Below are 17470 nucleotides of genomic sequence, written 5' to 3' on the forward strand. Positions count from 1 at the left end.
GTGAATGGTATAAAGATGAATCATTCATACTAGATAGCCAAGCGAAGGAGGTTTTCTACATCGATGATCCTGTTAGAGGATGGGATTGGAAAGTTGTCCAAGAAGTGAACCATCGACAAGTTTGGGACATTCTAGATGCTTCAGAGAGGATTGCTGATATTGATGTTGTACATGACACCAACTCATCGAATTTTGTTTTGATTGTGGATCTCGGAGAGTTTTTTGTGCAACAATCTGGTGCACCAGCTGTTATATTATTTTATAATATAATGTTTTAGATTAAATAAATGTGACAAAGAGTGTCACATATTGTAACATATAATAGAGAGTCACATTATTTAGATATATGTGAAATATCCAAATATGTAACATATTTGGTGTTACAAATTCAATCACAAATTTGTAACTTCTGAATATTACCATTATTGTGTAGATTTGTTGTTACACAATATTGAGATGAATTTTCTTAAAGCCATATGTGAAATGGTTGCTAGAGATGTGATTTTAACTCCCATAATGTGTATGGAAGTTACAAAATTAAGTGGGAATGAATTTGGAACGTTTTGGCAAATTTGGAAAATTGGTTGCTGAAAAAACGTCTTAGGTCGCGGCCTGAGTATTTCAGGCCATGGCCCAAGAGGCAGAAAATATGGTGGGTCGCGGCCCATGTTTTTCAGGCCGCAGCCTGAGCGGCTAACAATATTTTCCAAACGTCGGTTTTATCCAATTTTGAACGTTTCCAACAACCAAGTAACTCCCAAATCTCTATTTTAATTCCATAAACATCCAATTAATCATTGGTAACATCCATGGGGTTGGTGGAATTTGAAATTCAAATGATATCTCAAAACTCTATAAATAGGAGCCTATTGCTCACTTGAAAGACACAACTTTTCTATCCACTAGAGCACTTGGCTAAAAACACCTTGAGGCTTGATTATTCCAGAAAGCATTTCCAAAATCCGTGAGAGATCCCTTAGTGCTTGAGTTAGGAGGAAAATAAGCTTTTGGACAAAGGTTTCAAACCTTGTTCAAGTTGGTTATCCCCAACATTCTTCACTTTGGTTATGTGAGTGAGAGTTTTCTTATTGTTTTGTTCTTATTCTTAGTTTTCTTCTATTGCTTCTCTTCTCATTATTCTTGTTATATTTACTTGTATCTTTGTTTAGAGTTGTAATCTTTATTTCTTTTGTTTGAAACCCTTCACTTTATTTGTATCTTTTTCTTAGAGTTGTATTTCACTATTCTCTACTTCTTTTGTTTATTTGAGCTTCCTGAGGCATTTCAAGTTGGTGCTATAGTGGCTAAATTACCACCAGCTTGGAAGAGCTATAGGAAAAGAATCCTTCATAAAAATGAGGATTATTCTTTGGAGGAAATTCAAAAACATATTCGAATCGATGAGGAATCGATATGTAGAGACAAACTTGTGGAGGGGTCTAATGGAGAGACTTCCAAAGCAAATGCGGTGTCACAACCAAAACATCCCAAAAACAAAGGGAAAAAGGGTAAGGAAAAATCCTTGGGTCCAAGAACTAACCCAAACAAGTTTAAGGGCGAGAAAGGTCCTTGCTTTGTGTATGGGAAAAATGGTCACTATGCGAGTGAGTGTAGGCATAGAACAGACCAACAAGGACCTAAGGTAAACGCAACTCAAGAGGAAAACATAGTTGCTACCCTTAGTGAGGTGAGTGCGGTCCAAGGAAAGGTGACAGGTGGTGGTATGATACATGTGCCACTGTCCATGTCACCTATGACAAATCATTGTTCAAGACCTTTGAAGAGTCAAAGAGCAACCATGAGATTCAAATGGGCAATGAGGGCAAATCCAAGGTACTTGGCAAAGGTACCATTGAAGTCTTTTTCACTCCGGCAAGAAAGTTACATTAGTGAATGTACTTTATGTTTTCGAAATGAGTAGAAATTTGGTAAGTGGTGATTTTCTTGGCAAGCCTGACATTAAAGCCATTTTTGAGTCCGGTAAACTTATTATTACCAAATCAAATGTATTTTTGGGAAAGGGGTACTCTTGTGAGGGTATGGTTAAATTGTACATCAATGATGTAACTTTCAATGTTATCAATAAAAATGCTAATTTCGCCTATATAGTTGAGTATGATTCTTTATTTTTGTGGCATCTTAGACTATCTCATATTGGTTTTCAACCATGAAAAGAGTAGTAAAATGTGGTATGATTGCATGCAATATTAAAAACTATGGTAAATGTGAAACATGTGTTAAGGCAAAAATGATTAAGAAACCATTTCCTAGTGTAGAAAGATCATCTAATTTACTAGATTTAATCCATAGTGATCTTTGTGAATTAAATGGTGTTTTAACTAGAGGTGGTAAAATGTATTTTATTACTTTTATAGATGATTTTAGTAGATATATGTGTTTCTTTTATAGCATAAAGATGAAACTTTTTAGGCTTTTAAATTATATAAATTAGAAGTTGAAAATCAACTAAATAAAAATATTAAAGTGCTAAGAAGTGATAGAGGAGGAGAGTACTTCTCTAATGAATTCAATACATTTTGTGAAGAAAATGGTATAATTCATGAGTGCACCGCACCTTATACACTACAACACAACGGTGTTGTCGAAAGGAAAAATAGGACTTATCTAGAGATGATAAATTCTATGTTGGTGTTTTCTAAGTTCAACTTCAACTTATGGAGTGAAGTGCTATTAACCGCTTGTCACATTCTTAATTGAATATCGATGAAGAAAAATGAGATATCTCCATATGAGTTATGGAAAGGAAGAAAACCCAACATAGGGTACTTCAAAGTGTGGGGGTGTCTTGCATATTGCAAGAAAAATGAACCTAATAGAACAAAGTTTGGTTCAAGAGTCATAAAGTGTGTTTTTGTTGGTTATGCCAACAATAGTAAATCTTATAGGCTATTAGACTTAGAGTATAATATTGTGATTGAATCTAGAGAAGTTGAATTTTTTGAGAACATGTTATGTGACAACAATTCTCAAGCTTCAACATCTCCAAAGGAGAATTTGTTATATTAAAACAATTCTCAAGCTTCTACATCCAAAAATGATTCTCAAGAGGAGAAATCTCAAAGGAATGTAGAACCACCCATAGAACTTAGAAGAATTCAAATGGTTAGAAATGAGAAAAGTCTAGGATTGGATGAGATAGATTCTCAACGAATTTATTTCTACATGGTAGAAGGAAATAGAGAGGAAGTCATTAGGAAAATTCATATTGTACTTATTGTTGAGGATGATCCTAAGACTTATAGAGAAACCATGCAATCAAGAGATAGTGCATTTTGGAAAGTAGCCATCAATGATGAGATGGATTCCATTCTTTCCAACAACACTTGGGAATTGGTAGACCTCCCACCGGGGTCTAAGCCAATTGGGTGTAAGTGGGTATTTAGGAGAAAATACCACACTGACGGCACTATCCAAACCTTTAAAGCTAGATTAGTAGCTAAAGGTTTTAGGCAAAAAGAGGGTATCGATTATTTCGATACCTATGCGCCTGTTGCAAGAACAACTTCTATAAGAATTTTGTTCTCTGTAGCTTCTATATACAACTTTTATGTTCATCAAATGGATGTCAAAACGACATTCCTTAATGGTGACCTCAATGAGGAGGTCTATATGGAACAACCCAAATGGTTTTTCCTACCAAAATATGAACATAAAGTATAAAGACTTGTAAAATCCTTATATGGATTGAAACAAGCTCCTAAGCAATGGCATGAGAATTTTGATCAAGCCATCATGTCTAATGGGTTTAGACATAACAATGGAGACAACTGTTTGTATTCCAAAACTTGTAAGGGATATATGATCATTGTTCGCTTATATGTGGATGACATGCTTATTCTAAGTGATAGCATGAAAGGGATAGAAGAAACGAAGAGGTTTCTATCATCAACCTTCAAGATGAAAGATCTTGGAGAAGTTGACACCCTACTTGGTATCAAAGTAAAGAAACATAGTGGGGGTGACAAAGTATTGAACAAATTTAACCATCTCAAGGTTAAAGATGCCAATACTCCATTCGATCATAGTGTAAACTAGAGAAGAATGAAGGAAGAGGCTGGCTCAATCGGAGTACGCTAGTGCTATAGGGAGTCTAATGTACGCTGCCCAATGTACTAGGCCTGATATAGCATTTGCGATGAGTAAACTCAGTAGGTTTACAAGTAATCCAAGTGTGGATCACTGGAAGGCAATTGGAAGAGTCCTAGGTTATCTCAAGAAAACCAAAGGACTAAGCCTTCATTACTCCAAATTTCCTTCAATCTTAGAAGGATATACAGATGCAAGCTGGATATCCAGTCTTGGGGACAACTTGCCCACAACTGGTTGGGTATTTACACTTGGTGGGGGTGCAATTTCTTGGGGTTCCAAGAAACAAACCTGTATATCTCATTCCATTATGGAAGCAGAGTTTATAGCTCTAGCTGCTACCGGCAAAGAGGCCGAATGGTTAAAGGATCTGTTGGTAGAGATACCCCTAATCAAAGAGAATGTTTCCATTATATCGATACATTATGATAGCCAAGCGACATTGGCTAGAGCATACAATGGAGTGTATAATGGGAAGTCTAAAAACATTAGTCTAAGGCATGGATATGTAAGAGAATTGATTCAAAGAGGAGTCATCTCAATATCTTATGTGAGAACGAGGGATTTAGTGGCTACATCGTCTTGAGGGATGGGACTTAAACTCCCTAAAGAGATTCATGATTGATGGTAACCTATCTTAACACTAGTTATTTAACTAGTGTTAGGTTCAATAGGTAACAACAAGCCAATCAAGTGAATATTAGTTGAACTCAAAACAAGCCTCGTCTGAGATGTTGAGTACTTGTGAGTTACCAAGTTGAGGGTTAAAACCGAAAGGTTTTTTAATAGAATTCAGTCTTGTGAAGACAAGTATTTTTGGTAACAAAATACTGTAAGAATTCTACCTATATGGACCTAGGGGTGGTGCCGCCTCTCATGAGAATTGAGAGTATTCTCAAGAACTTCCATGAATGGAAAGTGCACATGGCCATTAACGGTGCAAAGTGAGACATAGAGGTCTCAAGTGAACATCACAATGGTGTGTATGTTATCACCGATTTGTTATCATGAAAAGATGGTTCAATGCCTAGTGCAACCAAGATTTTGACAAATTTTGTGATAATTACACTATAGTAAAGTTCAAGTTGAAAAACACTTTATTTTATGCACCAATGCAATGACTCCTATAAGAGAGAGTTCTTATTTAATAAAGTGGGGGATATGTTATATTTTAAAATATAATGATTGATTAAATAAGTGTTACGATAGATAACTATTTAATCTAGTGGGGGTATGATATATTATTTTGTAATATAATGTAATATTATATTATTTTATAATATAATGTTTTAGATTAAATAAATGTGACAAAGAGTGTCACATATTATAACATATAATAGAGAGTTACATTATTTAGATATATGTGAAATATCCAAATATGTAACATATTTGGTGTTACAAATTCAATCACAAATTTGTAACTTCCAAATATTACCCATTATTGTGCATATTTGTTGTTACACAATATTGAGATGAATTTCTTAAAGCCGTATGTGAAATGGCTGTTAGAGATGTGATTTTAACTCCCATAATGTGTATGGAAGTTACAAAATTAAGTGGGAATGAATTTGGAATGTTTTGGCAAATTTGGAAAATTGGTTGCTGAAAAAACGTCTTGGGTCACAGCCTGAGTTTTTTAGGCCGCGGCCCATGTTTTTTAGGCCCCGACCGAGCGGCTGACAACATTTTCCAAACTTCGGTTTTATCAAATTTTGAATGTTTCCAACAGCCAAGTAACTCCGAAATCTCTATTTTAATTCCATAAACATCCAATTAATCATTGGTAACATCCATGGGGTTGGTGGAATTTGAAATTCAAATGGTATCTCAAAACTCTATAAATAGGAGCCTATTGCTCACTTGAAAGACACAACTTTTTTATCCACTAGAGCATTTGGCTAGAAACACCTTGAGGCTTATTTATTCCAGAAATCATTTCCAAAATCCGTGAGAGATCCCTTAGTGCTTGAGTTAGGGGGAAATAAGCTTTTGGACAAAGGTTTCAAACCTTGTTCAAGTTAGTGATCCCCAACACTCTTCACTTTGGTTGTGTGAGTGGGAGTTTTCTTATTGTTTTGTTCTTATTCTTATTTTTCTTCTATTGCTTCTCTTCTCATTATTCTTGTTATATTTACTTGTATCTTTGTTTAGAGTTGTAATCTTTATTTCTTTTGCTTCAAACCCTTCACTTTATTTGTATCTTTTGCTTAGAGTTGTATTTCACCATTCTCTACTTCTATTTCTTTTTTTGTTTATTTGTATTTTCAGTTATAGAGTTGTAACACTTTATTTAATCAATCCTTGTCTATTGTATTTTTGCATGGAGTTGTAAATTTCTTACCATTTCCATTGAGGGAAATATATATTTTCCTAACACCAGCGACATAAGTCAACATTGCCCATCGACTTTCTTCAGTTGTTCAAGATGATGGTGGATTTAGAAATGACGATGAAGATGTTATGATGGACAGCTTACAAGAAGCAGATTATGAGGATGAATTGCTTGTCGACCTTAGTGATGATAATACTGATCTTGTGTGCCAGATAGATGTTAATTTAATTAGTGATGATAGTGACTATTCTACTTAGTTTGGTATCTCTGTAAAAGTATTATATATATTGAGAAATAAAAAGTTTGTTTCCCAATAACATGTTTGAAAGTAACTATTCAATTAAAATAATACTCACTATAAAATTAATTATAAAAAAGAATTAAATTTTAAAATAGATAAATTAAATTACTATCGTGTTAGCAGATGTCAGCGAATGTGGCTAGAGCCCCGGTGGAGACGCTTGCGAGGATTCTCCACCGGATCCTACTAGGATCCCGACTTCATGTGAATCAGGTAATTTATTTTTGTTTTATTTTATTCCATTACATATGTTTATCCTATATATACTAATATTCTGTGTATTGTTATTCAAAATAAATACAACAGTCTCAACTAAGAGGAAGGGTCATGGCGCTGCTATTGGAAAAATCTATATGATAGACGACGTTAAAATGGAAAACCACTGTAAGTAATGTTTTTCCCACGAACGTACAAGGCTGTTGGGGGCGATCATGCTGCTTTTTTCCACCTTGTGGGCACCCAAATTAAAATGAAGGTTCCCGGATATTATGATTCATGAGAATCAGTGCCTCAACATTACAAGGACCAAGTCATTGGCATGATCAAGGTAAAAGAGTTATTAAATTATTTTTTCTGAAATGTGTCTTTAATATAGTATATATATTATTAATATGTTTATTTTTTAGTTTAGAGGTATTATCAAATAGAGGGTCACGAGGATTTCTTAAAGTGTGTAGATGGTATCGTGCGAGAGATGAAAGATCGATACCTTCATAGGAAAACAATAAGACATAAACACTATGAGAAATACTACAAAGGACCAGAGGATTGGGACAAGGCTCTATAAAATCCAACCAAGAATGTTGACAAGGAGGAATGGAAACAGATTTGTCAGTTATTTACAAGTCTACAATTTATTGCGCTCTCCCTAAAGAGCAAGGAAAATAGGAAGAAACAGAAGTATTCTACAACGCAGGGTACAAAATCGTTGGCGGCCATCTGTCACGAAAGAGTAAGTAAAAGTTAAAATGTTATCAAAATTATTTTCTTTTAAATTATATGTTCTCTAACATTTGGGTTATATTTTTTTAGGTGAACCCAGACTTTATTGAGTCATAGAAGGAGTACCACTGGAAGAAAACAACAAGTGATTTTGTGAACAATGATGCTCGCCAAGATTATGAAAGTTTAAATTATGTTTTTTAATATTCATATATTCATATTTATTGTTATTGTCCCTAACTTTTTCTGAAAACAGGAAAAACTGAAGGCTGATTTTGAGGTATAAACTCAGCAAGCATCTGGTGCCGCTTCCAATGATGATGGTTCAACAACAGTTGATCAAGTGAATGTGCTACAAAAAGTACTGGGTCAAAGGCATGGACACGAGCAAAGGGTGGGCCCAAAATTGAAGGGTTCGAGGTCATCATCTACCTAACACTCTCACTTTAGCGAGTCTCAAGCCTCTCCTCAACGTTCATCAAAACAGATAGAAAATTTGGAGAATAAGGTAAAGAATTTGACTAACCAAGTCAATTTCTTGTCCCAATTTCTTCCACCTTAATTTCGTCCACCAAACATTCAGATGACGCCTAGGCCCCATAGCGACAATATTTCTGAAGCTTCGTCTTCTCAACCTCCAGCTCCAGCCTATCCTTTCATGTTCGAGGCAGCATCGTCTCAACCTATGGCACCTTATTACATGTACGGAGAAACACCATCATCTTATCCGTGGTTGATTCCACCGTTGTCGTAGTCATCGTATCCCTATCCCTACATGTATAGAGCAAGATCGTCCACATTACCTTCCCAATATCCATGGCCGATGCCGTTGTAGCCACCACAACCGCAATAGGAAGACAATTTGGCGGACGACACAAGTGATTTAGGAGACTAGATTTATAATATTATTAGTTAATTGTTACATTATATTAACAATATTGATATTTGTTATCTTAATGAACTAATTTGAATATTTAATATAATATTTTTATTTTAAAATATATATGTTTTTTAATAATATAAATTTTAATTAATTTTTTTTTAATTATTAAAATAAATCTATTATTTTTTTTATAAATAAAATAGTATTGGGGGCGACTGGAGACATATTAGGCACGACACATCGACAAAAAAATTGCCACATGTTAGGTTTGTACGAAACTACAAATATTTGACACACTTTTACATAGTTCAGTGGTTAAAATTCACATAATCCACGAGTCAATATTATTAGTGTATTTTTTACAAGAGAATTATTTTAGACAATATCTCCCGTGTTTCGGTATTCAAAAAGCTTCCTCATTTTTCTTGTCCATTCCATCTCTATTTATAGGGGATTAATGGACATATTTGGGTAACTTACAAAAAAGGGTAATTACCCTTTATTACATTAATTATGCAAAATCACAATAATCTTTATACGGATGTAAATCCCAAGTCTTCAGGGGTTCTATCTGTGCCTCCACCAGCCACGAGCTGAAACCATACTTTAGGCGAGCTCAGGATCTCACTAAAGATCTCCTCAGTTCTTTGACGACATATACCTAGACTGACCTAAGTATCTGGAAATGAGCTTCATGTGCCTGGAGTTAAAGAAGGCTTCATTAAATGCTGCACACATGTACCATGAACAAGACACGTCAACTCTTGTTTTTTAGGTACAACAAGCTTTGTTGATAAAGTAACAACAGAATAAGTTGACAAGTGACTTTTAAAAAAAAAAACTAATTTTATGTTAGGGATAATATATATTCCAATGGAAATATAAAACCAAGATACAACTCTATGTAAGAAATTATAATTGGACAATTTGATGGATAAATAAAGTTACAACTCTAATGCAAAAGATACAAATAAAATAGATATATGAAGAAGTAGAAGAGAATGATATTACAAACTCATGACAATAATAATACAAATAAAATAAAAACAATAGAAGAATATGAACAACACTCTTACAGTCACTAGACATGAACAATGTTCGAAACCTTTGTTCAAAAGGTTATTTTTCCCTATTCTTGTAGCATTAAGGAACTCTAAAGTTATCAACTCTTGTATTCTCCATCCAAGTGCTAAAATGGATGGAAAGAATTATATTCACACGTGACTAAATAATATCTATTTATAGAGTTTTTAGATCACTATTTGATTTTCAAATTACACCAACCCCCTTGGTTGTTACCAATAATAATTGGGTGTTTATGAAATTAAATGGATGATTTGGGAGATACTTGGGAAGTTACAACGTTCAAAGCATAAAAAAAATGCTTCAAAATTGAAATTGTCAGGTTACTGATTTGTAACCTCAAGCAACAACTTTGGGCACAAGTTACCAAAACGTCACAACTCTTCTCCCATGCATTTTTTTACATCCAAACACTTATTGGATTTCAAATAACATCTCTAACATCTATAAAACATTATAGCACATGAAAATCAGATCAAGAATATGTAACTCCATTTACATAATGATTATGATGATATTTTGGGAGTTACAAATCAGTAGTCAGATTTGTAACTTCCTTTTGTACGTTATAAATTGACAAAATAATGTTTTGTCACAACCATTTTATTTGTCACACAAATTTAATCAACATTATATTATTTTGTAAAATAATTAATATAAAATTTTGAATATTAAAATTTGAAAATTTAGCGACTAAAAATACTTATCATTATATTTAAAAAAAAATGAATTTTTTTATACCTAATATAACAACAAATTAAATTTTTTTTTTACAAAAGTAACCAATATGAATACCAAAAATGAAAATAAGTCATAGCCAAAACAAATAACACAAATTAGGGGTATAAAATTTTATAGTTCCAACTCTCAGTAAATTATGGGATGTATAAACAAAGTTCTTTCCAATTGATTCCAAAAAATTGTGTGGATGACAATAATTTTTTTAATTTTTTTTTAGTTACCTTTTAAACTATTTAAGTTACTTATTTGTTACAAACTAAAACATGATATATTAATTTTTATTACATTTTCATTAGTTATTGCTTTGTTTACCAAAACTCAAACATGACTTACAGTTTCGTTATGTCATGGTAGCTCATTGCTTTAGTTTTAAAATCTTATTTACTTTTTGGTAACTTATTATTTTGGTTAATCTATGGTATTACTCTTTAGAATAAATAATATTTTTTCTCCTCGAACTATGACTGATTCAAATTGTGCATCCCGAATTTTTCACAATGTTAAAAATTTACCCCCGAACTATATACGTTATTGAAATATGAGAATTTTATTAGATTTTGTCCTAGGTGGCTAACGAAATGATAACGTGACATTTTTGTCGATGATGTGGCAGTGTCACGTGTAGAATAATAAGTAAATTTGTACACTGAACTTTGACCGCTGCCAAATCATGCATCTTTTATAAAAAAAAAACTTATATAATAATTAAAACTTCAATAAATTAAAAAAAAATCATTTTAAAAAGATAAACAAAATAAAAAAAATACTAAAATTTTCAAATATTAAAAAATTATAAGTCTAATTAATGAGAAATAACATTTTTTTTTTACTTTTTCTTTTCCAATATAAAATTAATCTATTTTAAAATAAAAATTACAAATAAATCCTAAAATTAAGTTTTCTTCCTATGTCATTCTTTTCTTCTTATTCTTCACTAGATCCACTCCATCCTTCCCAACCACCCTAGGTTTTGAAGCGAGATGGATAGTTGGAGGACACGATGGAGACGTTCAGAGGATGTGATAGGTCCCAAAACACGAGGACGGAGGATCAGAGGACATTTGTACTGCACAGATCTAGAATTGAAGGGTGGATAATGAGCAACAACCTATAGTAATGGTAATGGTAATTGTCATCTCTGAGATACTACTCTTTGCAATCATATATTTCATTCTCAGTGCATAGATTCGCGGTTGTTGAAGACATTTATTTGTTCAATTTTACGTATGAAATTACTAAAAAGAAAAACAATTTGTTTATAATATGGGTTTGTATTTGATGAACTGCAAGAACATATTGAGAAGAAGAAATAAGAAAAAGATGACATGAATTAAATGATTTAATGATTTAGTATTGTTTTTTTTTTAATTTTCTTAATATTTTAAAATAATTTTTTTTTAGGTTTTAATTATCTTTTTTAAGAAAAAATTAATTTTTTAATAAAATTTGCATGATTTGGTAGTGGTCAATAGAAAAACAAGAACAAACTGTTGGAAAAAAAATTGAGTTAATGATAAATTGATGCCTAAAATGGTAATGATTGAGCAAATTGCTTTGATTAAAGATGATATTATCTTAATATTGTATGATTTATTCTGATTGATTTTGGCAGATCACTTTGGTCAAAATTTAGATATTAGAATATTGTGTGATTAATTCTAACCGGTTGTCAGAAAATCATTTTGGGTAGCAACTGATATTACCAAAATAAGTGTGATTAATTCAGATTGATTTTCAGAAAATCACTTTCGGTAACTGCTGATATTACCAGAATAACTATGGTTAATTCTGATTGATTTTCAGAAATTAAGATTCCAGATTTGTTGGATATTTGGACATTAATGCACTTGATTCTCATACATTTTCAACTCTCCATGAAACCTATAAAAGGAGGCTTCTCCTCTCATTCTAGGACACACAAATACAAAATATCACACACAATAGTCTTATTTTCTTTCTCTCTTCTGTCTCTGTAGTATTTTCTAGTGATAGAGAGAAGGTTTGTTTCGAGTTCACCCAAACAGACGCAGTGGTGCTTTCGTCCTGCTTGATAGTTGTTGTATCCTAGGAAGTGGTTACTCACGAATCCTCTAGCACCGTTCAGGTAGAGGGGGCAAATCTGCTTTAAGGAAAGCGCGTTTTGCGTGCCTTGGCTTTGGTTTATTCTTGTACTGTATCTTTTGTATTTCCATTCTTCAATTAAGTATATTAATATATATGTTTTGTTCTTCTCCACTATATTACTTCTAACAATCTTAAAGCATAATTTTGACTCATTTGGAGAAGACGAACAGATTGAAGGGTAGAAAATATTTCAGAATTTTTTTTGTTTTGCCAATCAGTGTTGATTATATTTCTTTATATATATATTTGCACTATCTTTCTACACTGCCAATTTTGTTTAATATATATCTATGTATATATTGTCTACTATATATTTGCACCATTTTTCTGGCAGGGTTATTTATTTTAATTTTGATATTTACAATACATTGTATATGTTTAGTTTTCTTGCCACATTTATTAACCTTGCATATTTTGATTAACGTGTACAATATATATACATAATATATGTATTTTATTCATTTATTTCTTTATTTTATGCATGTTAATTAATAATATATATGGAAGCATGTATGTTTAGTTTGTATAATTATTTATTTTCTTCAAGTCAATGGCATCGATATCGATTATGTAGTATGTCTAGTATTTGAATTTTTTACGTACTCGTATGCATAAATGTATTTATATTATTATTTTTATCTTTTATATATATATATTTATAAATAGTTTATTATCACTGCTTACAATTTAGTTGGGATTTGTATATATTTATATTTATTTTACAAGTTTAAAAATTACTAACATGCATATATGTATGTGTGTATATAAATATTTATATATTACTTTGTTTTCTCTCAGTATTTCATAATAAGTAATATATGAGTTTACTTGTATATGTGTTATCTTACTTATGTTGCATTTATTGTCTAATACATACACACCATACATGTATAATCTTTTATTGATTGCTAAGTTTTAAACATTTGATTTTAAAGACCATAAAATTATTGATTGTTAAATGGTCAATTCTCACCGTTCAGATATGGCTGAAAACATGGATGTTATTCCTACTGAAACTACTGATAGATCTCCCCGAACTCCGGCTTCGACCACAAAGAACCAGTCCTCAAAGGACCAACCTGCGCAAGTTTTGATTCCAACGGTTCCTATGAACCATAATGAGAAACCAAAAAAATTCACTGGTGTGAATTTTAAGACCCGGTAGCAGAAAAAGCTATTCTACTTAACGACATTGAGTCTTGTGAGATTCTTGAAAGAGGATCCTTCCCCTGTTGGAGAGGATGAAGTAGATGTGCAAACTCAACATACAGTTGAGGCAAGGAAGATTGCTGAATTCCTTTGTAGGAATTATATTTTGAATGGCTTGTTTGGCTCGCTGTATAGTGTGTACAGTGTGAAGAAAATGACTAAAGAATTGTGGGATTCTATAGACCACAAGTACAAAGTTGAAGATGCTGGAGCCAAGAAATTCTTGGTTGGCCAATTCTTGAACTTCAAGATGGTGGATTACAGAAATGTGATAAGCCAAGTGCAAGATCTTCACTTGATTATCCATGGAATACATGTTGAAGGGGTGGTCTTGAGTGAGTCTTTCCAAGTAGCTGCTATTATAGAGAAGCTACCCCCTGCATGGCTAGACTTCAAAAATGATCTGAAGCACAAGCGAAAGGAAATGAGTGTTGAAGATCTCATTCGCAAAATTTGCATTGAAGAGGATAACATAAGTGCTGAGAAGCGATCCTCAAATCTCAATGCTGCAAAGGCTAATATGGTGGAGCATGACAAAGGCTCCAAGGGGAAGAAGCCTAAGCCCAGGCCAGTGTCCAAACTAGGACCAAAAGGTGGAGTTTCAAAGATGCCAAAATTCCAAGGGAAGTGCTTTAATTGCAACAAGACGGGAGATAAATAGTCAAATTGTAGACTACCGAAAAAGAAAGGAAAGTGTGCAAATTGGTAAAGTTCTTATATGGACTTAAGCAAGCTCCAAAGTAATGGCATGAAAACTTTGACAGTGTCATGATGACCAGTGGCTTCAAAATCAATGAGTGTGACAAATGTGTTTATATCAAAAGTACAAACGATGGATATATTATTCTTTGTTTGTATGTAGATGATATACTCATTGTCGAAAACAACCAACGAATGGTAAAATCTACTTAAGATATGTTGAACTCAAGGTTTGACATGAACGACATGGGACTAGTTGATGTAATTCTAGAAATAAAGATTACAAGGACGTCGTTGGACTTAGTTTGAGTCAGTCACACTATGTGGGCAAGACTCTTGACAAATTTGGTAAAAATTATTTTGGTGTGTCCAGAGCACCAATTGACATAAGTCATCATCTGTCCAAGAATAAAGGCGACAGTGTCTCTCAAGCAGAGTATGTTAGAGTGATAGGTAGTCTAATGTACTTGATGAGTTGTACAAGACCAGATTGTTGGGGTTTTATGCCCTAATTAAAACCAAATTTCTTTGTAATCTAATTTATTATCAATAAAAGAATATAAATCATTTTTTTGACTTGGTCAATCACTTTGCTCACATGTTTTATTTTCATGATTATTTGTTTAATGTAAACTTCTATTAAATCCCGAGCATATAGCTAATCTTATTTATAGTGACGTAATCACAGTGGAATACAAATATGATTATATGTTCAAAATAAGTTAGTCCTAAGATTAGTCAGTGCACAGAATTTACACTGACTTGCTAATCTACGATATGATCTACTTACACATCACAGTGTTATGCTCTTTCCAGAACATTAGCAAAGTAGAAAAGATCGGATGTATTTGTTACATCGGACTGAACCGATATTGACACTTGATAAGATAAGTAAACATACCGTTATTATCTATTCTAGTCATATCATATAGTTGACCATAGGTCAATTCAATCTCAATTCTGAGTAGTTAGTATTCTAACTGATTGTATTATTTTAGTTATTTGACTTGTTCGTTACCAGCTTACCCTACGGACTACCCCATACTTACATCTTGGGAACTCGTTGGTATAATTGAGTGGGAGTGTTAATCATAGATATGAACATCTATAGCTTATGATGAAGAAGTGAAACAATGGTTTTCTTTTAGTTTGGTTCAAGGTGTTAAATGATAGAGATCTCATTTTAGTAATTAAATTAGTTTACTAAAATATCATTTACAAGGAACTAAGTGTTTTAAGGATAAAATACAATGAGGGGGTTAAACGGTATTTTAGTCCTATCTCATTGTAGACCGTCTATAGAGGATGGAGTGACAATTATGGTTGTAATAATGGATAATTAATAGCGTATCTATATTTGTTATAGAGCATTCTATGAATTGAAGAGTACAATTTCGAGTATACAGTGGAGTCACGAGGAATTAATAAGTTAGTAAATTTATTTGTTAGATTTATGATAACTTATTGGAGTTTGATTTCATAGGCCCATGGTCCCCATTGTACCTTGGATAAAATCATCTAGATAGTCTCAATTAATTGATTTAATTATCAATTAGAATTATCAAAGTTGACCAAGTCAATTTTGGATAGTTTCACAGAGTTATGTAATTTTGAGAAGAAAAGAGAAATTATGGCAGAGTTATTAATTAAGATAAATTGGTATCTAAATTAATAAATAAGTTTAAATGAAGGTTCAAATTATAAATAATTAATTTGATAAAGGATTTAAATAATTATTTAATTAATTAAATCAATAGAAAATAATACATACCTTGATTTTAAGTCCAATGGGCTTATAATAAAATGGGAAATTTCACGGGCCTAAAGCCCATGATAATTTCGACCTATGGTTGTTAATTGGATGTTATTTTATTAATTTTTTAATTAAATTAAATGGCCTAATTGAGTCTATAAAATGAGTGATTATAGAGAAGTCAAAACACAAGTATGACAAGTCACAAGTCAGATTTTCTGATAGGTTTTAGATTCTCTCTAAACACAAGTCATTTTCTAAGCCTCTTTGTTATTTTCTCTTCTTCTCTCTGTATCTATCTCTTGTGTTGAGAATTGCCCACACTAGTCTAGGTGATTCTAATGATACATTGGATGTCTATGAAGAAATTAGAAGAACTGTTCAGTTTTTTTATAATACTCTACGACATAAAGGATACAAGAGTTAGAGAAACTGAAGGAATGACTCTTTCATTCCGCTGCGTATGTTGTAAGTATTCTTATGTTTGTTTCTTTTTTAATTCCATTTCAGAAACAAGTTCTAGGTTACTCATATTAATTTGTTTGATATTAGATCTACATAAAAATAAATAAAGATCTTGTATAAAGTTTCCTAACACAGATATTGCCTACACTATAAGTACTTTAAGTCGATTCACGAGTAATCCAGGTGTTGAACACTAGAAGGAAATTACAAGAGTACTTAGGTACCTGCAGTATACTCGTAACTATGGGTTGAACTATACCAGAGAACCAACTTTTCTTGAAGGATTCACTGACGCAAGCTGGATATCTAACAATCCAAGACTCGAAAGGAACTAGTGGATATGTGTTCACTCTAGGTGGCGCAGCTGTTTCATGGAAATCCTCGAAACAAACTGTAATCACTAGATCTACAGTGGAATCTGAGTTTGTAGATCTGGATAAATGTAGTGAAGAAGCAGAATGGCTGCGTAATTTCTTGGAGGATATTCCAGTATAACGGTAAGTCTAGACACATACGTCGACGACATAATACCGTTAGACAATTGATCTCAACTGGAGTTATCTCGATTGATTATGTGAAGTCAAAAGATAACATTGTAGATCCGCTAACCAAAGGGTTAAACAAAGATCAAGTTGAAAAGACATCAAAAGGAATGAGACTTAAGCCCAAAGGAAATTAAGGTCGATATAAAGGAAACCCAACCTTGTTGATTAGAGATCCCAAGATCTAGGTTCAATGGGACAACCTCGTTATTGAGACCGAGTAGGATCACTGTGGGGAGTTACCCCTACCCGTTCCAATGGTGAAACAGTGATGCCCATTATAAAAGAG

Source organism: Humulus lupulus, chromosome 5 (assembly GCF_963169125.1).
Source record: "Humulus lupulus chromosome 5, drHumLupu1.1, whole genome shotgun sequence".
NCBI classification, from domain to species: Eukaryota; Viridiplantae; Streptophyta; class Magnoliopsida; order Rosales; family Cannabaceae; genus Humulus; species Humulus lupulus.